Source organism: Scyliorhinus canicula, chromosome 4 (genome assembly GCF_902713615.1).
Source record: "Scyliorhinus canicula chromosome 4, sScyCan1.1, whole genome shotgun sequence".
NCBI classification, from domain to species: Eukaryota; Metazoa; Chordata; class Chondrichthyes; order Carcharhiniformes; family Scyliorhinidae; genus Scyliorhinus; species Scyliorhinus canicula.
The window spans coordinates 207,792,021-207,815,764 of NC_052149.1; the positions used below are offsets into that span (position 1 = coordinate 207,792,021).

A 23,744-nucleotide genomic window follows, 5' to 3' on the forward strand; every position below is an offset into this window, starting at 1 on the left:
CTGTCTGGTGATTGGCTGCTCTGTTCTGTGTGCTTACTGGTCATCCTGTGTGTCAATCACTGCCTGTCTGCACTCCATTATATACATTGATGTATATGATGACACTTTATAGTGGTGGCCCCTTGTCTGGTGATTGGTTGTTATGTGTTGTGTGTTCATTGGTCGTCCTATGTGTCAATCACTGCCTGTCTGCATCTCATTATATATATGAGTGGATATTATGACAACCCCCACAACCCAAAGATGTGCAGGCTAGGTGGATTGGCCTCGCTAAATTGCCCCTTAATTGGAAAAAAAGAATTGGGTACTCTAAATTTATATTTTAAAAATGATTGGGAAATTTTTGTCCATGGCACACTGTGTGGGATTGCTAAAGCCTTTACAGTAGAACACTCCCTGTATATTTTGATTTGCTTTGAAATGTTGCATTCAAATGCATGTTACTAAATGCAGTAATTGCAGCTTTGCAGCTGTGTTTACTTGAAGGTATAAACTAAATGAAAAAAAAGGACAACTCCTCCAAGAAAAAGTGATCTTGAAAGTCTGAACCTGTGGAAAACCTGCGAAAAAGCCAAGCTGCTACACTGGCCGGAGCATGACAAAAGAAAAGAAACAGTCCAAATGATCATCACCATGGAGATTGGGTGTGTTTACAGACCGAGCACAGTGTTCGATCGATAGAATCAAATGTCAAGTAAATGATGCAATCTTCTTAACACTTTAAAAAAATTAGCTTCACCCTCCCTTTCCCATTTTTGCTTCCTTCGATTTTCTCACCCTGATCTGGATTGGATTGGATTGGGTTTGTTTATTGTCACGTGTACTGAGGTACTGTGAAAAGTATTTTTCTGCGAGCAGCTCAACAGATCATTCAGTACATGAAAAGAAAAGGAAATAAAAGAAAATACATAATAGGGCAACACAAACTACATAACACCGGCATTGGGTGATGCATACAGGGGTGTAGTGTTAATCAGGTCAGTCCATAAGAGGGTTGTTTAGGAGTCTGGTAATAGCGGGGAAGAAGCTGTTTTTGAAGCTGCCATTTTTATCACTCTCACTCCAATTGGACATCTTGCAAATCCTGCAAAGGATGACCTGCAAATCCAAGTCTCTTTTGACCTCAGATAGCTCTCTGACAGTTTCCTGACAGAAGTGATAGTTCAGTACTCCACGGACAGTAATGTGTGCAGCCTTTATTCTAAGGCCATCAGGTCAGAGCTTGCCTATTTGGCAACAAAGGATATCCTTCAGTGCATGACTTGTCACAGATACAGAGTTACAAGTGGAGCAATAGCATCACCAGAGATCTAATTGAGCTGTCCCAGCTAATTTTTGCACAATAATGTCTTGGCATCTTGGGGTCACTCGCACATCTTAACGGCCGAGGAGTTTGGCGGCTGCTTTGCAGGAATCGCTTCCCGGGTCCTCTGTGCACAGCTTGTGACAATATCACCACTGAGGGATTACCCTTCTCGAGTCAGAGGGAGGAGAGGAATCCACAGGGTCAGCAAATGGGGTGACTGTGAGGTCCCTGGGGGTGGTCCTGCGCAATGCCAGGCTTCATGGGCAGAATACGGAATTTTCACAAGCGGTGCTTTTCATCCTAACGAGGGCTGAAGACCCTCACACAGTGGGGAGGGCGAGTGCAGTCAGAATGTCAGTCAGGCAGCACTTTGAAACCAGAGGGTATGAGGTGTTTGGAAGCTCAAGGCACTGGTTATGGAGGCCAGACTGTCAGGGATCAGTGTCCGTATGGCTGGCTGTTCAACCTGGAAGGCTTGTTTAATCCGCAGCCCATGAGTGTATTTTAGTTTAATAACATTATCAAATACAGAAAACAGTACAACAAGGACACCAAACACATGGCACCCCAGAACACACTTACCACCTCCCCCACACCTGACCAACATCAGTGGAAAGGCACACCAGCCCAACCCATCAGAAAAGGCCACTCCAACATGGAGCACGGCGGAGGAGAGAGAGAGAGAACAGTCCATCCCTCTCAAGAGGGGCATAATTCAGCCCGGAATAACCCCGGCACATCATAAACCAAACTGTACAGAGCATTTCAAAAGACAAGGAACAACACCACCAGCTGCCGTGGCATAGCCTTTTCCTGGCGTAAAACACCATCGTTCTCACTCTGGCGTGGGGACTTAGTCTCCCAAACAGGGAATCCAGCCCATGATGTAGTGGTGATAATAGATACCTGGCTCAAGAAAAGGCAGGACTAGGTGTTTAAGGTTCCTGGCTAAACGGTGTTCAGAAAAGATAGGAAAGGAACAAATGGAGGAGGAATGATGGTATTGGTTAAGGAAAGCTGGGAAAAGACAGTGCCCCACAGAATCAATCTGACCACAGCAAAGGAACAAAAATGAGTGCAATTACTTTGCTCCCTCTGAATGCCCAGATTTGTCCCGATCGTCTCCATCAGCTCCGGATGCCTCTGCACCACAGGCTCAGCATCAGTCTAGGGCCCAGCTGGGTCCTCGGATCCAGCAGATCTCTGACTGATGTCTCGTATGGGAGTTCCTGCTTCCACCTGATGTCCATCATCAGCGGTATGGTGCTCACCAGATTGTGCCCCAAAGCATGTCCCACCAAGGTTTGTGTATCTGCGCTGGGGGGGGGGGGGGGGGTTGACAACTGTGCCACGACCACAGTTGCATACCCGGAGCGCTCCTCCGAGGTGTTTTCTTCGGAGTCAGGAGAAGGGGCCACCCGCGATGGGCCGGTTCCGTTGGCTGGTAGACATGCAGGAGAATTGACATGTGGTCAGTGGGAGGGTTGGGACAGTCAGTCAGTAAGGCAATAATAGCTCACGCTTTACAGGTCCTCTGGGTGGAGCCTTTAGTTCCTCACCTCTGCGGCATCTGCCAGCCTTTTCTTGGCTGACCCATTTATCGTCAGCCACACCAGTCACCTCCAGCGCCTGCTCCTTGAAGGAGCTGAGGATTCTTATGTCTGGCGCCACTCCGCCAGTCTGGGCCCTCTCCCATAATCATCATATCAGCTCTGATTCGACGATTATGGGAGAGCTTTTCCTGAGGAGACACAGGGAGGACATCGTTAGCCACACGCATGGTTCACAGTAGTGGGAGACGGGGTGTGATGCACAATCAATTGCACAAAAGACTCAGATTGGTACAACTGTGGCTTTATTACAGTCAGATACGTGGCTTCCTACTGCAGCTGCCGAAATGTCTGATCAGGAGGAGGGCACGCATATTTATACGGCTCCTTGTGGGCGGAGCTAGCAGGCAGGGGCTACTGGCAAACCTGTAGTGCAGGTCCTACCATACATCCCCTAATACAGGTGCACAGTGGTTCACCACATTCACCCCCTGTTAAAAATGAGTCCGGCGGGGGTGGCGTGGAACTATATACAGATTTACAAATAATTTACAGTGGGGAGGTGAAAAAGATGTCCATTTTGGTAGTCCGGTGCCAGTCAGAGGTTAAGTCGGTCCGGTGGTTTGACGGTTTACTGGGAGCGACGTAATGGTGGCGGCGATGGCGGTGCTGGCGTCGCCGACGTCGGTGCTGGCGGCGTTGATGCTGGCCAGTAGTCCAATGACTCCAGGAGCGTGCCAAAATCTTCCTCCACCTAGGCATACTGGGGGTTAGCATGGAGCAAGTGTACCCTGTCCACCAAGGGGTCCGCCTTGTGAAGTCAGACATGCTTAAGTAGAAGGACCGGTCCTGGAGCTGCGTGCCAAGTCAGGAGTGACACCCCGGATGTGGACTTCCTGGGGAAGGTAAAAACACGTTCATGGGGTGTGTTATTTGTGGCGGTGCACAGTAGGGACCGTATGGGGCATAGTGCATCAGGGAGGACCTCCTGCCAGCGAGAGCCTGGGAGGTTTCTGGACCATAGGGCCAGCTGGACGGCCCTCCAAACCGTCCCGTTCTCCCTCTCTACTTGCCCATTTCCCCGGGGGTCGTAGCTGGTCGTCCTGCTGGAGGCGATACCCCTGCTGAGCAGGAACTGACGCAGCTCATCGCTCATGAATGAGGATCCCCTGTCACTGTGGATGTAGTTGGGGAAACCGAACAGGGCGAAGATGGTGTTGAGGGCCTTGATGACGGTGGCAGACGTCATATCGGGGCATGGGATGGCGAAGGGGAACCTGGAGAATTCATCACTGAGGATATATGTGTTGCGGTCGGTGGAAGGGAGGGGCCCTTTGAAATCCACACTGAGGTGTTTAAAGGGGCGGGACGCTTTCACCAGGCGCGCGCGGTCTGGCCGGTAGAAGTGCGGCTTGCACTCCGCACAGACCTGGCAGTCTCTGGTGTCTGTCCGTACGTCCTCGGTGGAGTAGGGCAGATTGCGGGCTTTGACGAGGTGGTACAATCGAGTGACCCCCGGGTGACAAAGGCTGTCGTGCAGGGCACAGAGTTGGTCTACTTGTGCGCTGGCACATGTACCTCGGGATAGGGCGTCTGGGGCTCGTTGAGTTTGCTGGGGCGATACAAAATCTCGTAATTATAGGTGGCGAGCTCGATTCTCCATCGCAAGATTTTATCATTTTTGATCTTGCCCCGCTGTGTGCTGTTGTACATGAAAGCAACCGACCGTTGGTCAGTGAGGAGAGTGAATCTCCTGTCGGCCAGGTAATGCCTCCAATGCCACACCGCTTCAGCGATAGCTTGGGCCTCTTTTTCAACGGATGAGTGCCGAATTTTAGAGGCATGAAGGGTGCGGGAAAAGAATGCCACAGGTCTGCCTGCCTGATTTAGAGTGGCGACGAGGGCGACATCTGAAGCGTCACTTTCTACTTGAAAGGGCAGTGTCTCGTCTACTGCATGCATCCCGGCCTTGGCTATGTCTGCTCTGATATGGGCGAATGCATGTTGTGCCTCGGCCGAGAGGGGAGAGTGGGCGGGCATTGTCCGCATAGTTTGGGACCCATTGGATGTAGTAGAAGAACCCAAGGCAGCGTTTGATGGCCTTGGGACAGTGGCGGAGGGGGAGCTCCATGAGGGGGCGCATGCAGTCGGGATCGGGCCCCAGAACTCCGTTTTGGACTTCATAGCCGAGGATGGCTTGATGGGTCGTGCGGAACACACACTTCTCCTTGTTGTATGTAAGATTGAGGAGAGTGGCGGTGCGAGAAATTTAGAGAGGTTAGCGTCGTGGCCCTGCTGGTCATGGCCACAGATGGTGACGTTGTCCAGGCATGGAAACGTGGCCCGCAGACCGGACTGGTCGACCATTTGGTCCATCTCCCTTTGGAAGACCGAGACCCCGTTAGTGACGCCAAAGGGAACCCTAAGAAATTGATAGAGACGACCGTCCGCCTCGAAGGCAGTGTATGGACGGCCCGATTTCCGGACGGGGAACTGGTGGTAGGCAGATTTTAATTAATTGTTGAGAAGACCTGGTACTGTGCAATCTGATTGACCATATCAGATATGCCTGGGAGGGGGTACACGTCGAGCTGCATGTACCGATTGATGGTCTGGCTGTAGTCCACGACCATTCTGTGTTTCTCCCCAATTTCAATCACTACCACTTGGGCTCTCCAGGGGCTATTGCTGGCCTCGATAATACCCTCCCGAAGCAGCCGCTGGACCTCGGACCTGATGAAGGCCTTTCCCTGGGCGCTGTACCGTCTGCTCCTGGTGGCGATCGGCTTGCAATCCACAGTTAGATTGGCAAAGAGGGAGGGGGGGTCAACCTTGAGGGTCGTGAGGCCACAAATGGTGAGTGGAGGTAGGGGCCTGCCGAATTTGAGGGTGAGGCTCTGGAGATTACACTGAAAATCCAGACCCAGCAATAGTGCAGCGCAGAGGTTGGGGAGGACCTAGAGGTGGAAACCACTGAATCCTATGCCGTGGACAGTGAAATTGACCACACAGAACCCTTGGATCGAGACAGAGTGAGATCCGGAGGCCAGGGAGATCCGTTGGTTGGCGGGGTGGACCGCGAGGGAGCAGCGCCTTACCGTGTCTGGGTGAATGAAGCTTTCGGTGCTCCCGGAGTCCAGCAGGCAAGCGGTCACGTGGCCGTTGATTTTCACTGTCGTCGAAGCGGTGGCCGGTTTTGAGGACGGGACTGGTCCAGTGTCATCGAGACGAGCTGCGGGTGGTCGTCCGAGGATTCAGATGGGGAGCGTCGGCGACCCGAATCCAGCGTTCCAGTCCCGTTGGGGAGACAAAATGGCGGCATCCGGAGGAACTGTCGGGAACAAGATGGCGGCGTCCATGGAGTGCATGTTCTGGGGGCGGGGCAAGATGGCGGCGTCCATGGAGCGCACGCTGTGAGGGAAGGGCACGATGGCAGCACCCACAGGCCGCACGTGGACCTGGGGGGAGAAGATGGCGGCGCCCACTGGTCGCACGTGGACCTGGGACGAGGAGATGGCGGCGCCCATTGTGCATTCAGCCGGGGGAAGGGGGCGATTGCAGGCGCGATAGTAGTGACTGCACGGGCCTGGCACACAGCTGTGAAGTGGCCTTTTTTACCACATGATTTGCAAGTGGCGGTGCAGGCTGGGCAGCATTGGCAGGGGTGCTTCTGCTGGCCGCAGAAGTACCAGCGGGGGCCCCCGGGGTGCGTTGCGTGGCGGGCAGTGCAGGCGTATTGATTAGGAGGGCCCCAGCCAGGAGGGTCATTTGCGGGGTCCAGGATGGGCAGGAGGGCTGGGCCGTGCGGCGAGCGGGGTAGGCTTGGACGTTTTGAGATGTGACCGTCATGGAGAGCGCTAAAGTTTTTGTCTCCGTTAGGTCGAGAGTGGCCCCTTCCAGCAGTCGTTGTCGGATGGGGTCCGACGCAATCCCCGTTACGAATGCGTCACGCATGAGGAGATTGGAATGTTCAGTGGCCGTGACGGCCTGACAGTCACAGTCCCGTACGAGTGGGATAAGAGCCCGCCAGAAGTCTTCGATCGACTCACCAGGTAGTTGTATGTGAGTGGCGAGTACATGCCTTGCGAAGAGTGTGTTTGTCTTCTGAGCGTAGTTCTCTTTTAGGAGTATCATTGCTTCCACGTAACTTGGGGCATCCTGGACCAACGGGAACACGCTGGAGCTCAACCTGGAGTATAGAACTTGGATCTTCTGAGCTTCCGTCGGCGTGGAGGTCGCAGCGTTGATGTAGGCCTCAAAACAAGCCAGCCAGTGATTAAAGTCCTTTCTGGCGTCTGGTGAGTGCGGATCCAGCTGCAGGCGATCTGGTTTGATCCTGATGTCCATAATGTAGAAGAATCTGACTGTAATAAATTGATGCACAATCAATTGCACGAAAGACTCAGATTGGTACAACTGTGGCTTTATTACAGTCAGATGCTTGGCCTCCTGCTGCAGCTGGCAAAATGACTGATCCGGAGGAGGTCATGCATATTTATACGGCTCCTTGTGGGCGGAGCTAGCCGGCAGGGGCTACCGGTGAACCTGTAGTGCAGGTCCTACCGTACATCCCCTAATACAGGTGCACAGTGGTTCACCACAGGGTGTGAAGACGGGTTTGGGGGTGTTGAGGGGGGGAGGAAGGGCTGGGGAGCGCATGGGGAATTGGGGTGTGTGTGCTCCTTTGGTGCGGTGGGGGAGGTGGCATTGTTGTCTACTCACTTGTGCTGCCCGGTGTAGGTAATTGACCACCTTCCTGCACTGCTGGCCAGTCCTCCTGGTTACAGTCCCCAAGCTGACAGCTGCTGCCCCCCCCCCCCCCCTCATCCCAGGTAGCACTGGCTGCCTTGTCGCTCACCCTCTGGGACCCTTGAAGGAGCAGGACACCCCTCCTGGCCTCCACAGCATCTAGCAGCCTCCTCAGGTTAGCATCACTGACTCTTGGGGCTGGTCTACTCAGTGCCATTATTGCGAGCTAGCTGGGGTTGGCTGAGCAAGTGCAACGTAAGTGCTGTTTAACCTTGTTAGCAGGGGCTGTCGAGCGCGGTCTCGGCAAATCTGCTGGCGAGCCTTCATTTGTGATAAGAAGCCCGTGAGGCCTCGTTAAGCAAACCAATTAATGTTGAATTGTGTTGCTGGCCTCGCCGGGGCGAGTGCCGGGAAGTTGCGGCAATTCCCGCTTGCTACCACACTTAGGAATTTTTCCGGAGAATTGTGCCCATTGTTTGCATGGTATTCGAGATTTAAATATAAATACACACCCTGTCCACGTGTTCAGATAAAAATCACTTTCTCTTGTAGTTGCAGGAATGCTTGGCTCAGATCCAGCAGTAGTTCCAAACTATTCATTCATTAATCTGACCAGGGAGCTTGGATGATAACAGCAGTTCTCAGTATAAACACAATACTGCCATTGCCTTGATGCTCTGCCAGGTCATGGTTCAAAATATTGGCACAGTCCTCAATGAATCTTGTTTTTCAAGCCACATATCATATCACCTCTGATTCATATTCAGTTGGGAAAACCTCTTTCACGTGTTGGAGGCACGTGAGATAATGTTCAAGATGGAGGCCACAAAATTCTGCTCAGTAACTCTGTTGGAATCATCGCTCAGCCGTAGAAGGGCAACTCCCATCCCCATGAGTGTTATTTAAAGGCATTCAACTTGCAGATGTGATGCTTGGACTTACGTTTACTCTTGCAAATTTTGTGCATATACATGGGGCTGGATTCTCTGCCCCCCGAAAAGCTGCGTACTCAGGGAGTCCGCTGCACAGAGTATCCACCACCTGAGGCCATTGCCAGAGGCACACGACGCTATTCTCCGCCCCGACCGGCCAAATTCCCGACGGAGTGGACCATTCATGGTCCCAAGTCTGTGATACCCGCATAGTGGCTGCGGAGCCACCACAGTCGGGGGAGGGCCAATCGTAGGGCAGGGGGGGAGCCTCATTCAGGACTGGCCTTTTATTGTGCGGGTGGTCCGGGTCGGGCGAGCGGCCGATCGGGCACACTATTTCCGCAGTCCAGGTCCGCATCTGAGTCCACCATGGAGCACAGCACGGCCACTGGAGGCTGCCGCCGTGCGCATGCGTGGCCTCTGACCCGGACGTGCGGGGGTCGTATCGGCAGCTGGAGCTGCGAGCTCCATGTCAGGGCCTGCTAGTCCCCTGCAAGGCTGTGAATCTGTGACCTTTTGACGCCGGTTTTTCTGGCGTAAAAGACCACGTCCGGGATTCCCCAAGCCCGTGCCGGCTCGGAGAATTGGAGTTGAGGCCGAGATGGGCCGTGATGCCGGGATGCAATTCTCTGGTGACCGGAGAATTTCCACATGCCGCGCGCGCCAGTCGGGTTCCATTGAAAGAGGCCCCCGCAGAGAGAGCTCGGAACCGTAGCCGCAGTGGCCATCCTGGCGGGGGTCGGGGGGATCAGACTCCGGCGGGGACCTCCACGATGGCCAGGCCCGCGATCGGGAGCTACCGATTGGCGGGCTCGCGCGATCCGGTGGGGGTGACTATCTTTTTCTGTGCCGGCCCGCTGTGTGGCTCTACCATGTTACGTGGGTCGGGGCGGATGCGGCTGTGACGCGCATGCGCGGACCAGCGGCCGGCAGTGCCAGGACGTATATCGGCGCCGGCATTGCGTGCAGCACTCCGGCACCATGCTGGCCCTTTCACTACGGGCAATTTAGCATGGCCAATCCACCTAACCCGCACATCTTTGGACTGTGGGAGGAAACCGGAGCACCCGGAGGAAACCCACGCACACACAGGGAGGACGTGCAGACTCCACACAGACAGTGACCCAGCCGGGAATCGAACCTGGGACCCTGGAGCTGTGAAGCATTGATGCTAACCACCATGCTACCGTGAGGCCCCTAAGAGTCCTCCCTAAGAGGCCCCTAAAGAATATCATGCGGGTGAATGACTCTCGTACCCTGGCAGCACCCATTCTAACTTCATCCTGTAGTAGTTCTCCACACCTGCTATCTTTGGGTCACTAAGATGAACCAGAGGCTGATTATTTGGTGACAAGGGATCAACTCTATGCACCTGGCTCATGACTCCCCTCTGCCACCTGCCCATTCGAGGGCACATGGAATTATGGAGAAAACAATCAGTGTATTAAAGCAATAGTTCCAGTGCCTGGACCACTGCCTGCCAGTATTCAACAGAATGGGTGTCCAAATGTGTGGTGGTCCGCTGCATCTTCCACAACCCCATTATTATGAAATCACAGCCCTGATTACTAGGATATTCAGAATCCACCTGGAGAGGAGGAGAAGGAAGAGGAAGCAGGGATGAGGCACTGTGTGGTGAATGTAACTTAGTAATTCACACTGGTTTTACCAATACCATTGTAAGCGCAGTAGCGTTATCCGACCACTAGGGGGAGTAGCTCTGGGAATGCTCAGGAGTTTGTACAGGGCTCCACCCTTGGCTCCGCCCATGAATCCTCCCCCTGGACTGCTGTATAAATACCTTGTCCAGAGCCAGCCTGCAATTCATCGAGAGTTCAACGGAAAACAGGCTGGCTCTGTAGTAAGTAGATTAAAACCACTGTTCATATCTTAAAGCTCGTGTCTAGTGAATTGATGGTTCCATCAATTTAATCTACTTAAGAACAGTCAGGATCGATCATGGAATCAGCCCACAAGCCTGGACGCCTGGAACTCGACCCACAGGATGCAGAGGCAAAATAAATCTTCTCCCACTGGCTGCGGTGCTTTAAGGCCGACCTGGCAGAAGGGAGCACAGCCGAAACAACAGAGGAACAGAAGTTAAGTCTACTGCTCGCGAGGGTGAGCCACAGAATCTCTATGCAACTAAACTCGGCCGGTTCATATACTGCAGCGCTAGCGATACTCGATAAGATGTATGTAAGGCCCGTTAACGAAGTTTACACACGCCATGTGTTCACGACTCGCTGCCAGCGGCCTACAGAATCACTCGCCGAATTTTTAAGAGAGCTCAATAATCTATCAAATGACTGTATCAAGCGGTTACCGCGGCTGAACATAGAGAACTTGCTGTACACGATGTTTTTGTAGCGGGCCTCAGGTCTAATTATGTGCACCAACGACTGCTGGAAAAGGGGGCCCAAGACTTAGAAACAACTGCGGAAATTGCTACCACGATGGAGGTCTCCTTCCGCAGCCTCACCTCATTCCCCACGGACCCCGCGACCCAATCATGGGCCCCCGACCAGCGACTCCCCCAGGCCTGTGCCACGCAGCCGCCCAGCCACCATGCTGCCCCAGCCAGCCACCATGCTGCCCCAGCCAGCCACTATGCTGCCCCAGCCAGCCACTATGCTGCTCCAGCCAGCCACTATGCTGCTCCAGCCTGCCACTTCTGCGGCCAGAATAAGCACCCGCGGCAGCACTGTCCGGCCCGCAACGCGACCTGCAGCAGCTGCGGGCGGAAAGGCCACTACGTGAGAGTGTACCTTGCAAAAAGGGCCCCAGCTTCCAACTCCCCAGCGGCACAACGTAATCGCTCCCCAAACCCGCAGGCCCGAGGGGCCCAAAACACTGCGGCTTATGCCCCGACCCCGCCCCCTTCCGCCACGTGTGATCAATGGGGGCCGCCAGCTTAGCAAACCTCCACCACGCGGCCGGCCACGTGCGACTCAAGGGGGCCACCATCTTGGACGCCATCTTCCTCGACGCCCGCCACGTGCGATCCACGGGCCCGACCTGCATCTCCACGCTCGGACAACTCATCGGAAGAGTACAACCTCCCCGGGCGCTCGTCACGCGGCCCGCAACTCGGCGCAGTCACCCTGGATCAATCACGCCCGAAGCATCTGCGAAATTCGATGGCAGAGGTCCAAATCAACGGGTACAACAAGCCATGCCTTTTCGACTCCGGGAGCACTGAGAGCTTCATACACCCAGACCTGGTAAGACGCTGTTCGCTCCCTGTTTTCCCCGTGCGGCAAACTATCTCGCTCGCTTCAGGCTCCCATTCGGTCCAGATCCAGGAGCGCACCGCCGCGACACTCACAATCCGAAGCGCTAGTTACTCAAAATTTCAACTCTACGTTTTGCCCGACCTCTGTGCGCCACTCTTATTAGGCCTAGATTTTCAGTGTAACCTTTTTTTTTATTAATAAATTTAGAGTACCCAATTATTTTTTCCAATTAAGGGGCAATTTAGCGTGGCCAATCCACCTATCCTGCACATCTTTTGGATTGTGGGGGTGAAACCCACGCAGACACGGGGAGAATGTGCAAACTCCTCACTGACAGTGACCCAGGGCCGGGATTCGAACCCGGGTCCTCAGCGCCGTAGGCAGCAATGCTAACCACTGTGCCACCGTGCTGCCCTTTCAGTGTAACCTTAAGAGCCTCACCCTCAGCTTCGGCAGGCCCCTGCCCCCACTCACTATCTGCAGCCTCGCTATGCTGCAAATCTCCCCCCTCCTCTCTTCGCCAATCTCACAAAGGACTGTAAACCTGTAGCCACTCGTAGCAGGTGATACAGCCTGCAGGATAGGATATTTATCAGATCAGAGGTCCGAAGGCTTCTCAGTGAGGGGATTATAGAGGCCAGCAATAGTCCCTGGAGAGCTCAGGTGGTGGTCGTTAAGACCGGGGAAAAATTCTGCATGGTTGTCGACTATAGTCAGACCATAAATAGATTTATGCTCCTCGACGCGTATCCCCTCCCCAGGATTGCAGACATGGTAAATCAGATCGCCCAGTGTCGGCTCTTTTCAACGGTAGATCTGAAGTCTGCATACCACCAGCTCCCAATCCGCCCGGAGGACCGCCACTACACGGCATTCAAGGCCGATGGCCGCCTCTTCCATTTCCTCTGGGTCCCCTTCGGCGTCACTAATGGGGTCTCGGTGTTCCAACGAGCCATGGACCGAATATGGACCAGTACGGGCTCCGGGCCACGTTTCCGCACTTGGACAATGTTACCATCTGCGGCTATGACCAGTAGGACCATGACGCCAACCTCTACCGTATTCTCCAGACGGCTCAGAAATTAAACCTCACTTATAACAAGGAGAAATGCGTTTTCCGCACAAACAGACTGGCCATCCTCGGCTACGTCGTGGAAAACGGAGTCCTGGGCCCAGACCCGGACCGTGTGCTCCCCCTCCCCCATTGCCCCAAGGCCCTCAAACGGAACTCCCCCTCCCCCATTGCCCCAAGGCCCTGAAACGGTGCTTGGGCTTCTTCTCCTACTACGCCCAGTGGGTCCCTCAATATGCGGACAAAGCCAGCCCACTCTTTAAGGCCACACGATTTCCCCTGTCAGCTGAGGCATGCCAGGCCTTCAACTGCATCAAGGAGGACATCGCCAAAGCGGCCATGCGGGCGGTGGATGAATCCACTCCCTTTCAGGTTGAGAGCGACGCCTCAGAGGTAGCTCTAGCAGCCACACTAAATCAGGCAGGGAGACCAGTCGCATTTTTCTCCCGTACCTTCTCTGCTTCAGAACTTCGACACTCCTCGGTCGAAAAAGAAGCACAAGCCATTGTGGAGGCTATTCGTTACTGGAGGCACTACCTCGCAGGTAGGAGGTTCACCCTCATCACCGAACAAAGATCGGTTGCCTTTATGTTTGATAACTCGCAAAGGGGAAAAATAAAAAATGATAAAATTCTTCGGTGGAGGATCGAACTCTCCACCAAGAGCTACGATATTAAGTATCAACCCGGGAAGCTCAACGAGCCTCCGGATACCCTATCCCGCGGGACATGCGCCAGCGCGCAGATTGACCGACTGAAAGTCATCCACAACGACCTCTGCCACCCGGGGGTCACCCGGCTCGCTCACTACATCAGAGCCCGAAACCTGCCTTTCTCCAACGAGGAGGTAAAAGCGGTCACCAGGGACTGCCCGATCTGTGCGGAGTGCAAACCGCACTTCTATAGACCAGACAGGGCCCACCTGGTCAAGGCTTCTAGGCCCTTTGAACGCCTTGCGATTGATTTCAAAGGGCCACTTCCCTCAACTAACAAGAACGTTTACTTTCTAAACATCGTAGATGAGTTCTCCCGTTTCCCATTTGCTATCCCGTGCCCCGACATGACCTCCCACACAGTCATTAGGGCCCTGCACAGCATCTTCACCCTGTTTGGTTTCCCCAGCTACGTGCACAGCGACCGGGGTTCGTCCTTCATGAGCGACGAGCTGCGTCAGTACCTGCTCGACAATGGCATTGCCTCGAGCAGGACTACCAGCTACAACCCCAGGGGGAACGGGCAGGTGGAGAGGGAGAACGCGACGGTCTGGAAGAAAGTCCTACTGACCCTCCAAGTCTCCCAGAGGCAGGAAGTCCTCCCAGACTCCACGCTATTAGGTCCCTCTTATGCACAGCAACCAATCAGACCCCTCACGAGAGGCTCTTCATTTTTTCCAGGGGCACTACCACGGGGGTCTCACTTCCGGCATGGCTGAGGACACCGGGCCCGGTACTCGTGAGGAAACACGTCAGGGCACACAAAACCGACCCCCTTGTTGAGAAGGTGCGCCTGCTCCACTCCAACCCCCAGTACGCCTTCGTCGAGTTCCCTGACGGCCGTCAGGACACAGTACCCCTCCGGGATCTGGCACCCGCCGGATCCAGCGCCCCCTCTACCCCCACAGAAGGACCTCTCACCCTACACCCCATGCTGCCGCCCCCTCACGCTCCCGAGCCCACGAGCTCGCTCCACCAGTTCCGCGCACCCGCGCCGGCCAGCCCCCAGCGCCCCCAGTCCCCGGTCGAACCAGAAGAGCATGAAGCTCGGACACAACCCTCCCTGGAGTCCGCCATCGTACCCCAGCACACAACACCCATCCAGCCACCGCAAGAGGCTGCAACCCCGGTGCTCCGCAGATCACAGCGGACAGTTCGACCACCGGACAGACTTACTTTGTAGACCACCACCCCCGCCGGACTTGATTTTTTTGCAGGGGGTGAATGTGGTGAATGTAACTTAGTAATTCACACTGTTTTTACCAATACCATTGTAAGCGCAGTAGCGTTATCCGACCACTAGGGGTAGTAGCTCTGGGAATGCTCAGGAGTTTGTACAGGGCTCCACCCTTGGCTCCGCCCATGACTCCTCCCCCTGGACTGCTGTATAAATACCCTTGTCCAGAGCCAGACTGCAGTTCATCGAGAGTTCAACAGGTAACAGGCTGGCTCTGTGGTAAGTAGATTAAAACCACTGTTCACATCTTAAAGCACATGTCTAGTGAATTGATGGTTCCATCACACTGAAACCTCTTCACTCCAGTCAGGTTGTCCGTGGAACTTTGGTTCCCTTAAAACGTCATCCAATCATCACCATTGCTTCACAATTCCCCACCTTTCACTTGACCTGCAATCACAGCATCCTTTTGACTAAAATGAAATAAAAGTGATGGGTCTGAGCAGATACTGGTTTGGCAGCCTTGAGGACCGATCACATATCTTGACTTATATTGGGTGCCGGTAGGACAAGCTAGGCAAAGACTCAACGGGGGAGGCAGGTGAAGGGAGAAGGGAGAGTAGGGTGGAATGATGGACCAGAGTCTGCACAGAGAAGGAAGGGGGAAGTGAAGTCGGGGGGGGGGGGGGGGGGGGTGGCTGTTGGTAGGATGAAGTGAAGGCTGGACATAGGAGGCAGTCTGAGGCTTCCTGGGAAGAAAGACAGACTGTCCAGGGTGGGAGGGAGGAGTGAGGGAAAGTAAGGGTGCAGTAAAGTGGATGGAGGGGAGAGCCTATTTTGTATTATAGTAATGAAGGAAAAGACACTGATTGTATCCGGAAATATTGGACTTTAAATAATATTGGTGCTTTTTTTAATGGGCACACAAGACACTGGCTAGATAGCTGCAGGGTGATTTTCAAAGAGACCCTGTTACCAGATAAGATACTTTTAAAAAACAATCAGGAGCTAATTTCATCTCTGCTGGAGACAAAGGGACATAATTGGCATCTCATCAAGAGTGTAATGTCCAGATGGATTTAGTAGAGTCACCTTTCCACTTGGAATGTGCAAAGAATGGGTTAAAAGTCAGCGGATAGCTGCCCCAGGTTGCCTGTCAGTGTGTGTGCTCTGTGAGAGCAAGTGCTGGAGATTTGACACCGAGGTAAAAGCCAGCAAGCACACTCACAGAACTCCAGCAAATCGCCAGTTTGAAGGTATAGCTCACAATCTCCCTGATTGTGGAAGTCAGCCAAGTCGGCTAAAGGTTGCAAATGAAAATAGAACTGGGACGTTTCTCTGCTAAACTACTCGTAAAATCGACTCTTCGTCTGCTGAAGCCAACCTGACTGGAATCTTGAAATTGATGATTCGCCTACTGAGGTCAACGCTACTGGATCACAATGGCTGCAATGCTCAATCATCTACTCGTCACAACCCAAGCACTGTTCCTTATATCTTTTTTTAAATATTTACTTATTTTGAATTCAATTCTCCCTTCAAAGCTGGATGAATGTATATCAGTGGTATTTTACCATAGTCTTGCCTTTAGTAATTAATAAACTCACTCTACCTTGAACTCAGGAAAGCCCGGTTAAATTGGTTCCTTTCAAAACATAATTATTGGGTCTGAGAAAGGGTGTCCATGAAAAGGGATTCTTTTTAAATTAAATTTTGTGGTCACCAGTGGAGGGGGTTGAATAAAGACAGGGAGCCAGTTCATCCCTCCACATCTGGGATTTTAACAATTTGGGGGTATCATAACCGGCCAGTGATAGATCGTGGGTCCTCACCTGGGGTGGCACAGAACACTTGTTGGGCCTACGACTCCTGCACTTGGTCAGGATGAGGGCTTGTAGACAGGGATAGTGGTAGAGAGATGGTGCTGACGAATGAGGTCAGTACTGTCGATGTTGGGGTCCTGAGGTTTGAACAGAGGATATAGGGCAGCATAGTGAACAGTCACAGTGAGGGATGGGGTGGGAGGGGATGGGGTGAGGCATGTGGGATGACATAGATGAACTTTTGGTTGGGAGGATATCATGGAAATGGATGAAATAGATGGCTCGAATAGCGGGATGGGTTAGGGTCAGGGCAGTCATGGGGACAGTAACAGGTGCTGGCCCTGAAGGGAGGGAAGGCATGTGGAGGTGGTTGGTAATTGGGTGATGGGGATAGGTTCAAGGGTGACAGACAAGAGTGGAAAGGCCACATTGGGTGGGTCAAAGGTGATTTGGGTAGGTTGGTGGGTGACAAGGGAACGGTAGAAGGTTGTTGAATGAGTCTCAAATGGTACGTGCATTATTTTGCAATTCTAACCTATGTAAAATAGTCAATACAAAACTGCAATACCTCAAAGTGGGAGGAAGGCCTTTTTGGGTGTGTGGAGTTCAAGCTCAGCACAATTCGACTCTATGAATACCCAACTAAAGGGAGACCCTAATAATCATGAGACAACAGGATGAGAATCATGCTAAGTTGTGTTTTCCTTGCTGTGGCGAAGCCCACAAGGCAGTAGGTTTAAATTTTAAAAAGCAACTCTTCTCTAACAAATGCTTGAAGAATCTCATGTGTAAGCCTTGATTTCGAACCTGACCCCAAGCAGAAAAACAGACAGATGGAGTGCAACGTCACAGAGATCAAATCTAGGAATGGATTCAGAACAAATATGGTGCTAAAGTTCAACATGGGTTTGGACAGACGTGTGCAAATAACTGCTTGGACCATGTGATCGTTGAGATTTATCTGACAAACCATGATTGGATGTACAGAAGTGAATTAAATTTAAATAGAATTTAAGGAGGAATAATTGTAAAAAAAAAAAGTTCAACGAAGATGAAAATATAAATGAGCATTTGACTGGGGGATAAGGTGGCACAGCAGTGAATATAATGCTTCTTAATGAGAAATGAAAAGGGAAAAATTAATGAATAAAGTTTCTGGTCTGTGTATTAGTCTGTGAAATTTCTGGGTAAGATTATAAACCTGATCCGAGAACAACAGAGCAATAAACCAATGATCAATGTTCAGGAAATGGGACTTCATAGGTTTCAAATATTTTACGTTTGAATGAAACTGTAGCACCTTCTGCAGGAGTACAGTTGAACTATATAAATCTAAGATGAGAACAAGAGAACAGATATAGGCCATTAAGGATCTTGAATCTGATTCACCATTCAGTAGGATCGTGGGAGATCTGCGATTTCATTCTAGAATTCAGAATATCCAAATTACCTAATAGCACATCTTTCGGGACTTGTGGGAGGAAACCGGAGCACCCAGAGGAAACCCATACAGACACAGGGAGAACATGCAGACTCCGCATAGACAGTGACCCAAGCCGGGAATCGAACCTGGGACCCCTGCGCTGTGAAGCAACAGTGCTAACCACTGTGCTACTGTGCCTTACAATATAATACCAATTTTAACACAAGACCCTGATCCATGCTCACATGTCTCTCCTTGGCCTGCTACAATGTTCCAGTGAAGCTCAACTCAAACTGGAGGAACAGTATCTCATCTTCTGGCTAGGCACACTACAGCCTTCTGGTCTCAACATCGAATTCAACAACCTCAGATGATTAGCTCGACCCCTTTGTTTTCATTCCATTTCACTTTAACTATCCTTGACATTTTATTTTTTTCTTGTCTTTCTTTATATATATATTTCCCCCCATCTTATCTTCCATCTCATTACGTCTTCTCCCCTTTGCTCCCTCCTCACCCCCTCCAACTGTCACAGTTTACCTCTGATGTTAGTTTCTCTGCTGTTTGGCCTTTTACACCTTTTATTCTTTTTTAAAAATATATTTTTATTGGCATTTCTCATACTTATAAACAATTGTATATATACATCACATTTTTCTTACCTGCGCTAATTTACCTTATTGTACATAGAGGTTTATTTTGTTTTTCGTTTAATTGACCCTATATACATCTTGCTGCCCTCTGGATCGGTCTATAGTTCCTCCCACCCCTTGCCCCCCTCCCTTCCTCCACCAGTTTGGCTTCAGCCGTGTTTTGCTTTTAATTTCAATGAAAGGGAGGGTTACCCCCCCTCCCTCCTCTTCTCTTGTGGTTTTCCCGCCCCCCCCCCCCCCCCCCCCCCACCCCAGGCTGCGCAGTCCTTTGGTTCCTCATCTATTTTGTATTTTTATTCTTAACTTACTCCTCATTGCTGGCCTCGAGCAGGTTTTGGAACAGGCCGACAAACTGCCCCTAAGTATCCACGAATCCTTTCTCCGACCCTCGGATCACATATTTAACCTTCTCCAGGTGAAGAAATTCCGAAAGGTCAGCGAGCCAATCTGCAGCTGTAGGTGGTGCTGCCGATCACCAGCCGAGCAGGATTCTCCGGCGTGCGATTAGGGAAGCAAAAGCAAGGGTGTTAACCCCCTTTCCCATGTGCAGTTCTGGCTCCTCCGATACCCAGAAGATTGCCATTATTGGGCATGACTTCACCCTCACCCCCACAACCTTGGAGATTGCCTTAGAGAAGGTTGTCCAGAACCCATCAAGTTTGGGACAAGCCCAAAACATGTAGGTATGGTTGGCCAGGCCCCTCTGGCACAGTTTACATTTATCCTCCACCTCCGAGAAGAACCTGCTCATTCGGGTTCTGGTCAGGTGCGCAGGAGGAGGTGGAGTTGGCCCTGCTCAGTGCTTCACTCCAGAGTGCCCACCCTACCTCTGTCCACAGTTCGTCTTCCCATTTTTGTCTGGTCTTGTCCAGTGGTGTTTGAGCTCTGTCCCGTAACTGTCCATATATTTACCCACACCGGCCCCCCTTCTTGCTGCTTGTGCCTATCAGGTCCTCTAGTAGTGTGGTTTCTGGGGTCCCGGGGGACCCTCCTGTCTCTTTGCAGAGGAAGTGTTTTATTTGGAGGTGTCTCATTTCCTGTCTTTTGCTAGTTTCCACTTCCTCGTCAGTTCATCCAGTGTCACCAGTCTGTGCCCTATGTAGAAAAAAAGAAAAAAAAAAACAATAACCCCCAAAACCAACCAACACCCCCTCCCCCCCCCCCCCCCCCCCCCCCCAGTAACTACAAAAAGAAGAACTAGTTTAGCTCCCGGCATATTCACTAATCACATGTACACATTTCTCCTCCACCGAAACACCCCCCCCCCCCCCCCCCCCCCCCCCACCCCCACCCCCCCACCCCGCGTTGCTGCTGCTGCCGGCCTATTTTCCTACCGTTCTGCCAGGAAGTCCAGGAAAGGCTGCCACCGCCTAAAGAACCCTTGCACTGATCCCCTCAGGGCAAATTTTACCCTCTCCAACTTAATGAACCCCGCCATATCATTGATCCAGGCCTCCACGCTTGGGGGCCTCGCATCCTTCCACTGGAGCAAGATCCTCCGCCGGGCTACTAGGGACGCAAAGGCCAGAACACCAGCTTTTCACCTCCTGCACACGCGGCTCCACTGCAACCCCAAAAATTGCGAGTCCCCAGCCTGGCTTAACCCTGGATCCTTCCACCCTCGACACCGTCCTTGCTACCCCCTTCCAAAATTCCCCCAGCGCTGGGCATGCCCAGAACATATGGGCATGGTTCGCTGGGCTCCCCGAGCACCTAGCACACCTGTCTTCGCCCCCGAAGAACCTGCTCATCCTCGTCCCGGTCATGTGAGCGCTATGTAGCACCATGAACTGTATGAGGCTAACCTCGCACAGGAAGAGGAGGAATTCACTCTCTCCAGGGCATCCGCCCACGTCCCCTCCTCAATCTCCTCACCCAGCTCCTCTTCCCATTTACCCTTCAGCTCCTCCACCGAGGCCTCATCTACCTCCTGCATTACGTGGTACAAGTCCGAAATCCTCCCTCCTCCAACCCACACCCCCGAGAGCACCCTGTCCCGCACCCCACGTGGGGGCAGCAGAGGGAACCCCTCCACCAGCCGCCTGGCAAACGCCCTTACCTGCATGTACCTAAACATGTTCCCCGGGGGGAGCCCAAACTTCCCCTCTAACTCACCCAGGCTCGCAAACCTCCCATCCACAAACAGGTCCCTCAACCTCCTAATACCTACCCTGTGCCGGCCAAGAAACCCGCCATCAATGCTCCCTGGTACAAACCGCTGGTTCCCCCGTATCGGGGACTCCGTCGTGCCCCCCACCTCCCCCCTATGCCGTCTCCATTGCCCCCAACTTTTGAGGGTAGCCGCCACCACCGGGCTCGTGGTATACCTCATTTGAGGGAGCAGCAACGGCGCTGTTACCAGCGCCTCCAGGCTCGTGTCCACACAGGACGCCATCTCCATCCTCTTCCATGCTGCCCCTTCCCCGTCCATTACCCACTTACGCACCATCTCTGCATTGGCAGCCCAGTAGTACCCACAGAGGTTGGGCAGTGCCAGCCCCCCCCCCCCCCCCCCCCCATCCATGCCCCGCGCCAAAAACATCCTTCTCACCCTCAGATTCCCATGCGCCCATACAAATTCCGTAATACTCCTGTTAACCCTCCTAAAAAAGGCCTTCGGGATAAGGATGGGGAGGCACTGGAACAGGAACAAAAAGCTCGGGAGCACCGTCATCTTGACAGACTGCACCCAGCCCGCCAGCGACAGCGGCAACATGTCCCATCTTTTAAACTCCTCCTCCATTTGCTCCACCAGCCTTGTGAAGTTAAGTTTGTATCGGGCCCCCCAGCTCCTAGCCACCTGGACTCCCAGGTACCTAAAGCTCCTCCCTGCCCTTTTCAGTGGGAGCCTACCAATCCCCTCCTCCTGATCCCCCGGGTGCACGACGAACAACTCACTCTTACCCAGGTTGAGCTTATATCCTGAAAAGCCCCCAAATTCCCTAAGAATCTTCATCACCTCCGGCATTCCCCCCACTGGGTCCGCCACATATAGCAACAAGTCATCTGCGTAAAGTGACACTCGGTGCTCCTCCCCACCCGCACCAGACCCCTCCAATTCCTCGACTCCCTCAACGCCATGGCCAGGGACTCAATTGCCAACGTAAAGAGCAAGGGGGACAGGGGACACCCCTGTCTCATCCCCCGGTACAACCGAAAGTACTCCGATCTCCTATTCGTGGCTACGCTCGCCATCGGGGCCTCATATAACAGCCTCACCCAACTGACAAACCCCTCCCCGAAACCCAAACCTTTCCAGCACCTCCCACAAGTACCCCCACTCAACCCTATCAAAGGCCTTCTCCGCGACTAATGCCACCACTATCTCCGCCTCCCCTTCTACCGCCGGCATCATTATAACATTCAGAAGCCTACGTATATTGGTGTTCAGCTGTCTTCCCTTCACAAACCCCGTCTGGTCCTCATGAATGACCCCCGGCACACAGTCCTCTATCCTTGTGGCCAAGATCTTCGCCAACAGCTTGGCATCCACTTTTAATAACGAGATCGGCGTATATGATCCACACTGCAGGGGGTCCTTGTCCCGTTTAAGCATCAAGGAAATCAGCGCCCGTGACATAGTCGGGGGCAAAGCCCCCCCCCCTCCCGTGCCTCGTTAAAGGTCCTAACCAACAGGGGGCCCAGCAGGTCTGCGTACATTTTATAAAATTCGACCGGAAACCCATCCGGCCCCGGGGCCTTCCCCGACTGCATGCTGCCTATCCCAGTAACCAGCTCCTCCAGCTCAATCGGCGCCCCCACCTGCCCCTCCTCCACCTTCGGAAATCTCAGCCTGTCCAAAAAGCGCCCCATCCCCCCCCCCCCCCCCCCCCCCCACCAGGGGTCAGACCAGTACAATTCCCCATAAAAGTCCCTGAAGACCCCATTAATGTCCACCCCACTTCGCACCACATTTCCTCCCCTATCCTTCACTCCACCAATCTCCCTGGCCGCGTCCCGTTTACGGAGCTGATGCGCCAGCATCCTACTCGCCTTCTCCCCATATTTGTACACCGCTCCCTGTGCCTTCCTCCACTGAGCTTCCGCCTTTCTGGTGGTCAGTAAGTCGAACTTGGCCTGAAGATTACGCCGCTCCCCCAGCGATCCCTCCTCCGGAGCCTCCGCGTATCTCCTGTCCACCCTCACCATCTCCCCCACCAACCTCTCCCTCTCTCTTTGCTCTCCCCTCTCCCTATGGGCTCGGATGGAAATCAACTCCCCTCTAATCACTGCCTTCAATGCCTCCCAAACCGTCCCCACTCGGACCTCCCCATTATCATTGGCCTTTAAGTACCTCTTGATACACCCCCGAACCCGCCCGCCCACCTTCTCATCCACCAGCAGCCCCACCTCCAGGCGCCAGCGCGGGCGCTGGTCCCTCTCCTCCCCCAGCTCAAGGTCCACCCAATGCGGGGCATGATCCAAAATGACTATGACCGAATACTCGGCATCCTCCACCCTTGAAATCAGCCCCCTGCTCAGAACAAAAAAATCGATCCGGGAATAGGCTTTATGCACGTGGGAGAAAAATGAATACTCCCTGGCCCTCGGCCTTGCGAACCTCCAAGGATCCAGCCCTCCCATCTGGTCCATTAACCCCCTCAACACCTTAGCCGCCACAGGCCTCCTGCCCGTCCTGGACATGGATCGATCCAATGGGGGATCCAGCACTGTATTAAAGTCCCCCCCCAATATCATTCCCCCCCTCTCCAGATCCGGAATGCGGCCCAACATGCGCCGCATAAAACCCGCATCGTCCCAGTTCGGGGCATAGACATTCACCAGCACCACCCGCTCCCCCTGCAACTTGCCGCTCACCATCACATACCTCCCTCCACTGTCAGCCATCACCTTTGACGCCTCAAACGACACCCTTTTTCTCACCAGGATCGCCACCATCCCTGATTTTTTGCATCCAGCCCTGAATGAAACACTTGGCCTACCCAGCCCTTCCTCAGTCTAACCTGGTCCGCCACCTTCAGGTGCGTCTCCTGAAGCATGGCCACGTCCGCCTTCAGCCCCTTCGGGTACGTAAACACCCGGGCCCGTTTGACCGGTCCATTCAGTTCCCTCACATTCCAAGTTATCAGCCGGATCAGAGGGCTCCCTGC

At 53.2% G+C, this 23,744-nt stretch overlaps 1 long non-coding RNA gene across 1 annotated transcript in view; it reads left to right on the forward strand.

Annotated features, from left to right (window-relative positions):
• LOC119965340 overlaps positions 1–23,744 on the forward strand; it is a 63,733-nt gene that overhangs the window by 30,463 nt on the left and 9,526 nt on the right. The gene's annotated exons all lie outside the window — the stretch shown is intronic.